Source organism: Episyrphus balteatus, chromosome 4, assembly GCF_945859705.1.
Source record: "Episyrphus balteatus chromosome 4, idEpiBalt1.1, whole genome shotgun sequence".
NCBI lineage: Eukaryota > Metazoa > Arthropoda > Insecta > Diptera > Syrphidae > Episyrphus > Episyrphus balteatus.
The window spans coordinates 32,711,572-32,724,792 of record NC_079137.1 but is presented as its reverse complement, the minus strand read 5'-3'; the positions used below and the strand labels follow the sequence as shown (position 1 = coordinate 32,724,792).

At 30.9% G+C, this 13,221-nt stretch overlaps 1 protein-coding gene across 5 annotated transcripts in view; it reads left to right on the top strand.

Moving 5' to 3' along the window:
- LOC129919635 (dystrobrevin beta) overlaps positions 1 to 13,221 on the top strand; it is a 177,863-nt gene that overhangs the window by 59,879 nt on the left and 104,763 nt on the right. For all 5 annotated transcript variants that reach the window (XM_056000584.1, XM_056000587.1, XM_056000588.1 and 2 more), the window contains exon 2: positions 5,216 to 5,275. The gene's annotated coding sequence lies outside the window, so the exon portion shown is untranslated. The remainder of the gene's footprint in view (positions 1 to 5,215; positions 5,276 to 13,221) is intronic.

The window sequence follows — 13,221 nt, the reverse complement described above, 5'->3', positions numbered from 1 at the left end:
TTAATAATTTATTTTCTTAATTCTGAGTTTGAGGACCATTTATTAATTAAATTTAGTGGATTTAAATTTAAAAGATAAGAATGAGCTTCTGACTTATTAAAAATGTATTTTAAAATATTGTAGATGTTGCCGTTGTTTTCAAAATATTTTTTTTTTGTGTTCGAGGTCAGAATGTTAGAAAATTGTATTTATCGCTTAAACGATGGAAGATTGTCCCTTACTCCCATATATTTGTTTTCCTTAAATTACCTAGAAAATCTTTTGCTATCATTTGTTTTATGCAAAAAAAAATATTTTTGTTAAAAAAAAATATTTTTGTTAAAAAAAAATATTTTTGTTAAAAAAAATTTAATTTTAATTTAAAAAAAAACAATACGGCAACATCAGCAATTTTTAATCTATATCCTTTAAAGTATTTTTAATTACCTACGTTTGAAAAAAAAAATCGTCAAAATCAGAGCTGTTCGGCCGGGTTCACAAGAACATTTTTGTAGAGCGTTCAATTTTATAAAAGAAAATTATATGTTCTAGACTTATTGTCTTTATTGATGAACGATTAAAATTCGATAACACAATCTTTCCCATGTAAATGTGCCATGCGCTATAATTAGGTATGAACGAAAATAATTTTGTTTGAATCAGTATAATGTAAAATAACTCAAAAATTTATAGAAGTCCTTCCATTATTTCTCGAATAAAAAAAGTCCCTTTTGTATACGTTTAAATTACTTCAGTGGAAACAAACTTCCATGACGATGATTTTTCAAAGGTTCAAAATAAATATAGATACCCATATCCCACTCGATAAAAACCTAAATCACATGTCACATTTATTATGCTTGTGTTAAGTTATAATTTCCAAATTGGTCAAATAATGTAAACGTCCATTTAAGCAAAGTGTGATTACTGACCCCCCATAAGTTCTATATTTGCCCACATGCTCCATTATCATTCAAAGTGGATATCTAGATAGTTGACTATAACTTTTAGCCCACCTGGGGGCTGAAATACTTAATATTCGATTAATTTCATACATTAGACTCGTTTAACAGTTGGAATCCTCAAAGGATTCCAAACAAAACATTTCAAAATACATGCGAGTACACATTACACATACGACACTAAAAACATGATTTTCTCCAAATTACCTATATCCACCGAGCTAACCATTATCCCATTCTGCCTGAAGTCTATAGATATCTATCAAGACTGCTTCTTCAAGTGTGTAATCGATTACATTATCACCGTCACCATTGTGGTCGTCATTAGACCCGCAGAATATTGCACATCTAAAATCCAGACTCCCCAACCCATCAGACATTTCGCCCACATCTCATCTGTCATTTGGAACAATCTGTGCATTTAAATCAATCGACACTCACAAGCAACGAACGTATAATGCATGCGACTATAATAATCTGACAAGTCTGGCTGGTTTTCAAATCAAGAAATGGGGGCGTTCTAAAAGGTGACGAACTGCGCTGCCACACGCATGTCCTTGCAGAGGCCAAAGTGTCAGGCAATCCTTTTCCTGAATCGCAAATGCCCACTAACAAAATGATGCGGTGTCTGGATATCTCGAGTAGGCTTGTTCCCTTCTCTTTCATTTTCTATCTCTCTCAACAAAAAAAAAACATCCGTCTTAACGAGGATATCCAAGGATTCAAGGACTGATGGAGTGACAGTTTGACTACCTACCTAGAAGTGGTGTTGTAGAGTGGGTGAGGTAATTTGTAAATCCTCGATAAGTCCAACAATGACATCCACAAACCGGGAACTTTACGGCTTCGGTGTTCTCTTACCTTTGGTTTGGTTTGGTTTGGTTTCCCCTGTGATTCCATTAAAACCATTAGCCATTCTCCAAGAGTGTAATTTTGGCCCACACGACACACGAACGAGATGTGGAGAGATGATGGCAGTGGTTTAGTCTACTCAATCTGTCACAGAGATGGCATTGATCAAGATGATGATGATGTTTGGTTCTTGGGTTGTTGTTGATGTTGGTTGTGCGAAGGAGAAGAGGAAGAGACATGTTGTATAGGATGTGGCAAGCGATGGTGATTATGTTTGAATCGCATTTACACGACCTTGACACTGACGTGAAAAGTGGCAAAACATGAATGTCCTTTATTGGAAGAAACATTTTTTTTTCTCCTTCGGCTCAGTTTATTTTTGTTGGTTTGGATGAATTTTTGTTCACTTATGTTCCTGTCAGCAAGCGCCTCAAGGCCGTTCTGAATCATTATGTATGGTGTGTTTTTTTTTCTTTCTTTCTCTGATTTTGCTTTTTTGTTAAGGGGATTTTATTATATTAATTTCCTTAATGGAGATGTCAGAGCTCATATCGGAACGGACATCGGTGCGCAGTGTTTGGATAAATTGCCCGTTGACCAAAAATGCCTTTATTAATGCTCATTGGATACGACTGAAGTATTTATAGATATAACAAGCTATTATACAATATATGTACACCTACACGAATAACTATGCTATTGGAATATGTACATATGTGTGTACGGTGACCATTTGCCTTTGAATTAACAATCTGATATCTGAAGGAGTAGTCGGTTTGTTAACAATGTTTAAGGTGTTATAGACTGTGCTTGTCATAGTTGTGATTGCAACTTTTATGCAGTTTTCCCAAACGAGTTCGTTGGAATATATTACACATTCCCAAAGATTCAAGTCTCTTAGTTATTCAAATAAAATAAAATGGACGACTGTATCGCACGAATTTGCTTTCAAAGGACAGATTGGTTTAATTTTTAAAAATTTCAACAAAAGTTAAATAAATGTCCTTTAGAAAAAATCAGTTGTAAAATGAATTTGATCTCCAACCAAAAGTACGCAGTTCTGCCTTTTTAACAATAATGTACTTAAACAAATATGAACAGCGTTGGAGTCGTTTTTTACTCGTACTCGTAAAATTTCGAAAAAATGGGTTTTATTTTTTAATTAAAAAAATGTAGGTACCTATGTTTTGAAAATTTTGGTTTTGGTACGTATTTATTTATACTTTAATTATACAAAAACTTTTCCAAAGAAAGTTCGTTGAAAAGAACCTAGTCGTTTAAGAGAAACTCAAAAATTAAAAAAAAAAAACATGTTATGCGATTTACTGTCAATAAGGATTTTCGAAAAAACTTGACTTTTTTTTTATCGTTGGATTTATTTTCGAGAAACTTTAAATACCTCGAAAGTTTTAAACAAAGGTAGGCGAAATAACTCTCCAAAAATAAACTCGATCATGGAAGGTTGTTGCACTACATATTTGTTAAGCTTTTCATAGAGTTAAGCATCAAACTCTTTCATCAAATTTACTAGCTTATGTCGCTGGCGGCTGGCCTCTCATTTTTTTGGCGTACCCACTACCCACTCCACCACGAATATACTCTTGAACCAAACTTCTGAAGTACGTAGGTACTATATTACATGAAGTTAGGCATTCGTAAAAAAAAGTTGAGATAACAATTTTCCATGATATTACGATGATACAAAATGCGAAAAAAGTGGGTCTCAAAAGTCCGTCTGTCCGTCAGTCTGTCGGTCTGTATAACTAGCTGCAGCGTAAACGGATGGGCCGATTTTCTTTGAAGCAGTTTTTGGATCCTGTACAGAAGGATTTTTATAATTAATTTTTTTGGACCAAAAATAACGGTAGGTACCCGTCATATACCAATTTTAGAAAAGTTTAATTTTCTCAAAAACGGCTCCTACGATTTTGATAACAAAATTCAAGTATTAGTTCTTAGACAAGGTTCTATCTTTTCATGAAAAAAGTTTTTTTTTTTCAAAAATCGTTATTAACGTTATAACTGTTTTTTTTTTTTTTATCTGATTTTCTCCCAAACGATTAATTTCAAGGAAATGTTTCAAACAAAAGCACTTTTATAATTTCTATATAAATCATTTTTCAAATTTAATTTTGAAAAAGATAATTTTTGGATTTATGTAAAAACAAAAAATTGAAAATTATTTTTTTAAAAATTAATTTTCGAAAACAAGACATTTGGAAAGCTGGTGCCCGCAGTGTGGTCCCATTTCAATTCCTTCCGGTTTTGGCTATACAAACTATGAGAAAAACCATAAACCCCAGTTTCGATCCATGGAAGTCGGTTTTGTTTTTTTGCTAAAAATGATTATTTTAAAAAACGGCTCTAACGATTTAGAATTTTTTTTTTCTAAAAATGCATCCTTATAAAAGAAATTAAATTGCATACTTTTTTTGGAGCTCGATTTCATTTCTGGAGTTGTTTTTTTTTTCATTTGAAGAACAAATTTTTATTTTTTTTTTTTTATCAATATTTTTATTTTCATAAAAATTTACCAAATTTGTATTAATAAGTCTTAACTCTTAAACATTTTAGCATTTTGAGTGCCAAGAGCAAGTACGTGCGACCTAGTCATGCATTTTAATTTTTTTTTTCGAACTACACGAATGTGAAAATTTGTCTATTTCGTAGAACAAGTCGAATATTCTCAAGATTTGTCGCAGTATAAAAATCAAGTACATGGTGTACCTTTCAGAGCTGTAAAATCACTGGTTATCATCAGTAAAATGCTTGAGATGTTGAAACAAAAACAAGGTTCAAAAACTCATGACAAAAAATAAAAAAACTCTTTCTAATCTGAAAATCATCAAAATCTTCCATTATCCACAAAATAAACGGTGTTCCATCGCATGAAACAATGATGCCACTGAAAAGGCGATTAATAAAAAAAAAAAACAAGTTAGAATGGTCACCATTACCATTAAAGTATTAAAGTTCGCAATATTATTATATTCAAGCGAATATAGGCAAGAATAACTTTATCGTATTTTTTTTTTGTTTCCTTCGGGCACAGGATAGCAAAAAAAAAAAAATGGAATATCTTTTTTCCTTCCGAATTGAATCAATAAATGACCAGAGGGGTGCGGTCTTTTGGGAATGTGTTGATGTTTTATTTTTTTTTGCTGGTATAACTTTGTTTTTTGTTATAGATAATGCGCTCTAAATTGTTTTTTGGTTTTATTTAAAAAAAAATCTCCGATTAGATTTTTAATGTGTAGGTACTAACATACTCATAAAATAACCTCAAATGTGTTTTTTAGATAATAAAAACAAAAAAACAGTTTATAAATTGTTTGACCAAACATTTTTTTGCTTAGAATAAATTCAACATTGTGTGGGCTTAAAGTAATGAAATATTTTTTTTTGTTTATATTTATTTTCAGATTTTGATTTGAATGTTGCTGTCGGAGTTTTAAATATTAAAAAGGAAACATTTAACAAAGGTATGTGATTTATTTTTGTTTGGTTTTATTTATAATTCAGTATAAAATGCGTGGTATAATAGAACGGGGTATATAAAAATATTCTTACGACCGCAGGCTTTTGAAAGAAAAATTCTTTTACACGTGTTTAAAAAAAAAACCTTCTCTTTGAAACGTTTGCAGGATCTTTGTAGATATTTCAGCCAAATCTGACACAAAACGCTCCGAAATAAATAAACGAAGGGTTTCGTGCGGTCAATCCAAGCAAGTGTAAACAATCCATATCCATACCTATCTTAATCATCACAACAAAATTTACCCACTCTTTTTGTTCATATTAATATCAAAATACATATTAAATACAAAATACATTATTTGAGTAGGACAAAAAAAAAAACAATCACTTTGTTTTTCATTAAAATTAAAAAAAACAAATTAAAAGTGAAAACATCAGAGGTAATCGACAAAAATAGCTTACTTGGATATTTAATGCATCATCTTTCTATATGTACAAATTTAAACGTTTATTTAATAGGTACTTCAGTTTATTTTTACACCCCAATACTTAAATAAAAAATTGTATAAACACATAAAATTGCCTCCCACGAAACCTACTTAACGAGGCTCTCACAAAAAAAAACAACTATTAATTAAAATTCACGCCACTTAGTCAGATGACATGTGTCAAAAATTAAGAATTCAACAAACGCAATCATTGATAATTTAGTTACTCACACTTCCTACAGTTTATGGTATTTTATCACTTAAACGCCATCTCGTGCCACCACCTGTCTGCACTGTCCTATATTTGAATTTAAATGGTTAACAAAAATAAAAATAAATCTTGTTTTCTTTTAAATTAAAAAAAAAAAAAATAAACAATCAATGAAAAGATGGGATCAATGATCGAAAGAGCGCCAGATATTCGATCAGATATATACACTACTTAAGAAGTATACTGAAAATAGATTTTCATACAAAACACATCGAAAACTCAGCGAGCGATGTTAATTTTAACTATATTCGATTATTTGATTGAAAGATATAGTATGCGGCAACATTATGTGGGGTACCCTGCATAAATATACGAATGGCAGCTATACAAACTTACCATCATATATGAGCTCTGGCTGATTGAGTGTAAATAAACATCAGTTTCTTTACCCTATAAAGCTGATTTTGTACACTCTGTAACGAGCAATTAGGGCCACCCGGGTTTAAACTTTTAAATTTTGCTTTGAAAAATTGTTTGTAAGACGATTTTGTTTTAGAATTCGATATATAAAGATATTTTTTTTTTTTTTTAATTTCCAAGGATGTTTTTAATTAACTTCCGTGAAACGTATACCTCTAGCTGTACATTCGTATGTACATGAAGCTAATGCCTAATCGGATGGATGAATTTGCTAGTGCAGATTGTTTTTTATGCAATTTCAAGACTCTTTTTTTGTTAGAACTTATAACTCCTCTTCTTATAATTTTAAGATAATATCTCAAATTCTTGAAAACGGCTTTAACGATTTCGATAAAAAATTGAATAAAAAAAAAATATATTTTTTTACTCTTAAGTTTTATTTATTTCATCTGATATCTTCACGAAGAGCTTGCATTTTAAATAGTTAGCTAATTGAAAACACTGATCGGCAAATAGAAGAAAAAGTAGGGACCAAGAATTTATTTTTCGGTGATTTCAATTGACTTTAGTCAATTCCAAACTCTTTTCAAATTTCTTCTATCACTCATCACTATTTTCGTCTCAAAAACTAATCTTTAATGAATTTCTTTTTGACGTTTAATCAAAAATATATATTTTTCCGTAATATTTTGCTTTTTTAAAAATCCAAATTAGAAGTCGCGAACTAGAAATTGGTTAAAAAAAAACTTTTATTATGAAATTATGATATTAAGTGGAGAAGGGGGTACATTTGACATTTAGTTTTTAAAGGTCTGTATTTTCGAAAATTGTAAATTTATTCCAATGTTTCGTTTTGTATTTGATTTAATATATTCAAGATTATACTATAGGTCGTTTCAAATCAAAAGTCCCATGGAAAATTGAGCAAAAATAAAAAAAACTCATTTGCTTACTGGAAGGAAGCATTTATGAGGCAGCTGAACTTTTTCTAAAATTACGATAAAATAACGAAGAACAGTTCTTCATATCCCTATTTTAATTAATTGATCCGTCTGTGAGATTCACTGGGTAAGCCTCAGAAAGCTGATGCAAGTCTCCCGGGCTTGCATCACTCCATATCCGCGGGCAATACAAAAAAACATACAATTATTTAATTATTTATCATTTGAAGGCAGTTGGGATAACTTTGCCGAAGATATTATTATAGGACTAGGTGAAGATGGACCAGAAATGTCCAGTTTATATGATAGCAATTCATAACTTAAAATTCTATTCACATCTTTTCATTTGTATAATTGGGCAGTAAATATCTTATTTTTATTTTTCAATTATTTTGGAGTCGTCACCATAGAAATCATTAATAAACAAATTCAGATTTTTCGTTTGTTTATTTTTTTCTCTAGCATTTCTTTCATTCAAACAAGCATGATTTGTTGTTATTTTTGAGTTGATTTGTCACAATGAGCCAATAAAATTGAGTTTTTTGTTTATTTGTTCTCAATTTTATTGGAAGGGAGAAAATAAACTCAGAGTCAGGACTTTTGATTTGAAACGACCTATAACAGGAAATTTTTTTTGTTTTACAACATTCCAACATTTAACTTTAAAAGGAGTACATTTGAAAATGGTGGATTAAACCCCACATTCAGCGGATCTTGCTCGTCTATGTATTGTTTGATTAGAAAAAAAAATTTTTTGGTTTTAAACAATCTACTAAAAACGAAAAAAATAAATCAAAAAATTCATTTTCTAAAAAGAAGAAGAAAAAACAAAAAACAATAAAATATTTTAAAAAATCCCTCCATTTAAATCTTAATCAAAATTAATCGATGTCGATTCCCCAATCAACGTAAAACTGTGCCCCCATTGCAAAAGTCAAAGGTGCCCCGAAGGAGCCTCAGCGTTTTTCTTTTTTTCCAATTACTAATACTATTTTTTTTACAAAGCTGGTTTTAATTTACTAAACTTTAAGCATAGTGCTATCAAAATATTGATTCACCATTAAAAAAAACTTTTTTAATAGGTTCAGAAATCGCTTACATACCGTTGGTCAAAAATTAGATCAGAAATACAGAAAACACTTGGTACTCCGCGAAAAGTTAACGAAAGACTGCGAAATTTCACAAAGTTTCTTTAAATCAAACTAAGCTTCTTTCTTCATCCAAACTATTCATTATTAAGGGCACGATCATACCGAAAAACGCAAAGACAAATGTGCCCCGGTGTCAAATGTACCCCCGCTTACCCTACAAAGATGCTGAAATACCTATCATGAATTAGTCTTTCCAATATTTGAGAAAAAAATAATTTAAAAAAAATGGATACGTGTGAATACTTATAGTACGACAAAATAAAGAGTTCTAAGATTGCATGAGAAGTTTTGCAAAAAAAAATTTAACGATGATCTGATTCGACGTCAAAAGTTTAAAAAAAACGCGTTTTTGACTTCTTAAAATTTAAGCATTTCAAAAAAGTGATGTGTCAGTAAAATTTTGCCTTTGGACTCAGCACATAATAATACTTTGGAAAAGTATGGTTTGGTTCTAGCTCTACTTTCCTTGCCAATCAGTGGAATTGATGAAATTGCGACTGTTACGCAAAGAAAAGTATATATAATAGCCTATAGTGGAATGTGGATGATTTGCTTAGAAGAAGAAAATAGTTCAAGCAGGACTGATCCATTTGTGATTCTTTGAACTTGCAATGTACCCACTAACGTTACTAGTAAAATGAATTCTCATGGGCAATGTTTAATCAGTGATGAGAGTTAATTACTTCCGCTTTTGAGCTGAACTCCCTCTGCTTACTTCTTCGACAAACTACAAAGCAGTTTTTTATTTTTATTATCGCTGCAAATTAAATTTTTTAATAATTGCCTGTGTTTTAGTTGACAGCTGTAATTTGCCTTCATAGGTGCTCCTTGTCAATGAAGACACCTACCCAACCTAATTTTACAAGTTATAACTTCTTTTAGGGTTCTATAACGAAATTTTACTGGGCATAGCTTCTTTAAGGGTTCTTTAGAGCTTTCCTCAGAATTTAATAGAAATTATGACTCCGTTTACAGCTTCTTTAATATTGATTAGAATTGATATTTCTAAAAGTCTTAGTGAAATTCGTTAAGAGAGTTTGTAGAAGTTGGAGCACACTTTGTAAAAACTTCTTTAACAGCTTCTTAGCAGCTTTATAGAAGAATTTAATGATGACAAATTAATCGCATATGAAAAGGTACAAGGTCCTTAAACTCACTCATTCGCTTTATGTTAAGATTCAAAACTATTTGAACTCAATCAAATGACACGGAGTGTAACTTAACATCTATGTAAACAATCCGTCTCATGTTGTGTGTTGTTTGGCGCGGGCCAGGGATGTTAAGTGGTATTTATGTGGTTTATGTGCGGCAAAGATGATGACGATGATGATGATTATTATCGTTTGGCCCACTTAGGAATGCGGGCGTTTCGCTTCACTAAGCAAAGACGTCGACTTCTTCGTCGTTGTCGATATAGGTTTTGAATTAAATTGATTTCTGAAATTGCATTCCAACATGACAGACAATTTAATTGGAATTGATTCACCGGAACTGTGAAATGTTTATTAAGATATTGATAAATATATATACAATCGTCATGCTATATGGCGGCTTTGAAATGAAGTTGTCAACATTGTTTTGATTTTTACAATCTACGAACTACTACTGTGACTAGGAACGAAACGTCATAATTACATTGATTATGACGTTACGTTCAAGGAACTTCCACTACAAATACAAAGTTTTTATTGGTTTGCGAGACATAAAATTGAGCGCTCGTAAAATGATTTGCCAATTGTTGAAATTCGTGTGCAAAAAAGGTTTTATGTACCTTAACTAGATGAAAAAGCTCTAAATGCTGCTGCTGCCATGGCGGAATGTCATGGAAATGACTGTGGCATGGTCATTACTTTGAGTGTAGCCAAAGAACATAAAATTGGAACGTTTTATATTGCCAAATAAAAGTTGCAGTAAATAGTGATTAGCATAACTTGAGTATGTTTTTTTTTTTTTTTTGGTTCTAGTTGTGTTTATGTCTGGCTTTATAGGATAAATGAGATGTTGGCAGAAGAGATTTGATTTGAAAAGCTTTATTCCATGTAGATTAAAAGAGGCTCTGACATAAGAGTAATAAAAGAATATATAGGTCTGGCTAAAAGCTATTAAAAGGGCTAAATTGCTACGATTTTTAGTTCGTAATATAACTTGTGATTATGACTTCTTGAATTGGTTTGTGCTTTAATAAAGCTTGATAGGTTTACCCAACGAAATTAAATGAGTTAAGATAATTGCAATTTATTTTAAAGAAGAAAGAGGGATATGGTCATAAGCTTTACCTTTGTCTATTCCACATTTGGTTTAGAGTTTTGACTAGCATTTTTCGGCATAAGAAATCGTTTGTAAGTACCTATAGTACGTCTGATAAATGCAAAAAATAGACTCACGTGTAAACTGATATGTTTTTGAATAAATGCGTTCATTGCAAGTTTGTTGTTAAAATAAAAAATCGTGAAGTAATAGTAATTCTTTGTTGTTATTCCACATCTCTAGGAAATGAATGAATAGTATTGATCTACAACTAAGCTGATCTATACCAAGCCGTGCATTTTACTCTAATAAATAAAATGGTGTGGGTTTTATAATGTGTACCGACTTCTGACCCACATTCTTTTTAAATTGGCAACGATACAAGAACAAGAAAATCAAATTTTTAGTGGGTAAATAAAAAAAATATTTTTTTTTTGGCAAACTGGCTGCATGAAAAACTTTATTAACTTCTTATTAAAAAAACAAAAATATTTTAAAAAATAATCACGCTTTGCCCCACGACTAAAATGCTAAAATGCTAAAGTGCATTTTGACACTTTTTCTTCAAATTAACCGTTCAAACTAACTTCAAATTAAATTTTAGTAATTATTTTGGATTCTCCTTATTCCACTTTTTGTTTCATCTAAAAACACCAATAAATGGTAAAGTTATTCTAAGAAGAGTGAGAAAAAAAACACGAAATTACAACATATTGACGAAGCTTTTTTTCTAATAAAAAAAAAAAAAATCTGTTGCGCCTACTGCATGAAAACACATTTGATCATTATAAAACAAAAACAAAAAAAATAAAAAGTTTATAAACAACGGTGCCCCAACCAAAATTCTGATTCAATATAAATTTATAAAAATCGCCAAAGAAATGTTTCTAAAATTTAAATGATGCAAAAATGTGCATATACGTTTATTGCCTTTTCAAAAAAGTACGTTTAAAACTGCAAAAGTTATACAACAATTAGTCAACCATCTTCCATTAAAATGCTATGGAAACCCCCCCTTAAGTTTAATTTTGATATTAAAATTAAATGAAGTAAGGCAAGGCGATATTAAAACATGACATAGTAATGACATTTTACTTGTTTGAGTTAGCGTTACTATAGTTTTTTTTTGTCCAAGTCCAATCAAAGTTGGCTTTCTAAAAACTCGATGTCAAAACAAACTTAAATTCTTAGTAAATTTTTGTGTGATCATTCACTCAGAAATGCAAGAAGTTTCCAAAAATAAATACCTCCGAGTACAATTCATCTTTTCTTCCCCTCATATTTCAGTATATTTTTGCCAAATAATTTTGAAATTCATAAAGCTTTTAACAAAATGAAAAATCAAGTTTATACAAAAAAAAAAAACCTATTCATAAATATTTGGGTGGTGTGAACACAGTTTTAAAATGTGGTTTCTTCTAATATAGTTTTCCCCCAGCTTACAAAAATACTACCCCATCTACTCGTACCTTAATATTTTAAAATAAATAAAAGAGTAACTCTTACAGGTACATATATTTACGTAAAACTTTTGCTTGGCAAAACTTTAAATGTTGAAAAATCTTTTTTGCTTTGCTACTTTCTATTACAAGAAAAACAAATTCCCAGAATGTAAAATACTCAAACAAAAATATTTTAAAATCCAACCCCAGTCAATCAAAATCAAAATAAACTTTTATTTTTTTTTTTATATAGCTCTTATTACCTTAATCCTTAACCACAACATAGCTATAGGTAGGTATAAAATTTTATACAAACTGTCATGCATTCCTTTGTAGAAAGTTTCTTTGACATCAAAGTTAGATTATGGGCAGGGTAAATAGGGTTTGAAATCTCTAATTAATATAATTTGAAAATTCCTAAAAAAAACCTCTCTCTCTCTCTTTCCCCTTTACCCTAGTTTTACTTCTCTATTAGATTAGTTACACTATTAGCAACAAACCGCTATGTAGGTGTATCAGTATAGATATACTTTTCACCCCTCTCTCTAATCCTGAATGCCCTTTTATGTTAAAACGAAATATTCTTTACTAAAAGCCTTCTAAGCACGCAGAACTCATTAAGGCATGCACCATTCCCATATCATATACACTAACCCTACCTACACACACCTACACAAAGTTCTTCCATTTTCGACTCCCCCTCTTTTGGGGGATCAATAGCCCACTGTGGAATATTTTACTTAGAAATGGCCCTTAAGTGCGCATAATAAACAATGCAACATGCAAGCATTCTTAGGTTCCCAACATTCCTTCAAAGTGTATACCAGCAGAGTAATTATCCTCGAAACAACCAGCGACACCAATAAAGGAATGTGTTCCAAAAAGGAGCAGTACCTTCTACAGCAGGGTTCAATCCAACATTATGTATGCCGGAAGTTAAGTCTAAGAGCTTACAAAAAAAAAAAAAAACAAAAAAAATATAAAATAAAACAAAATAACATAAGGATAATGGCTCTGAATACAGTTAGCGTTGGCCCGATATTAATATTTG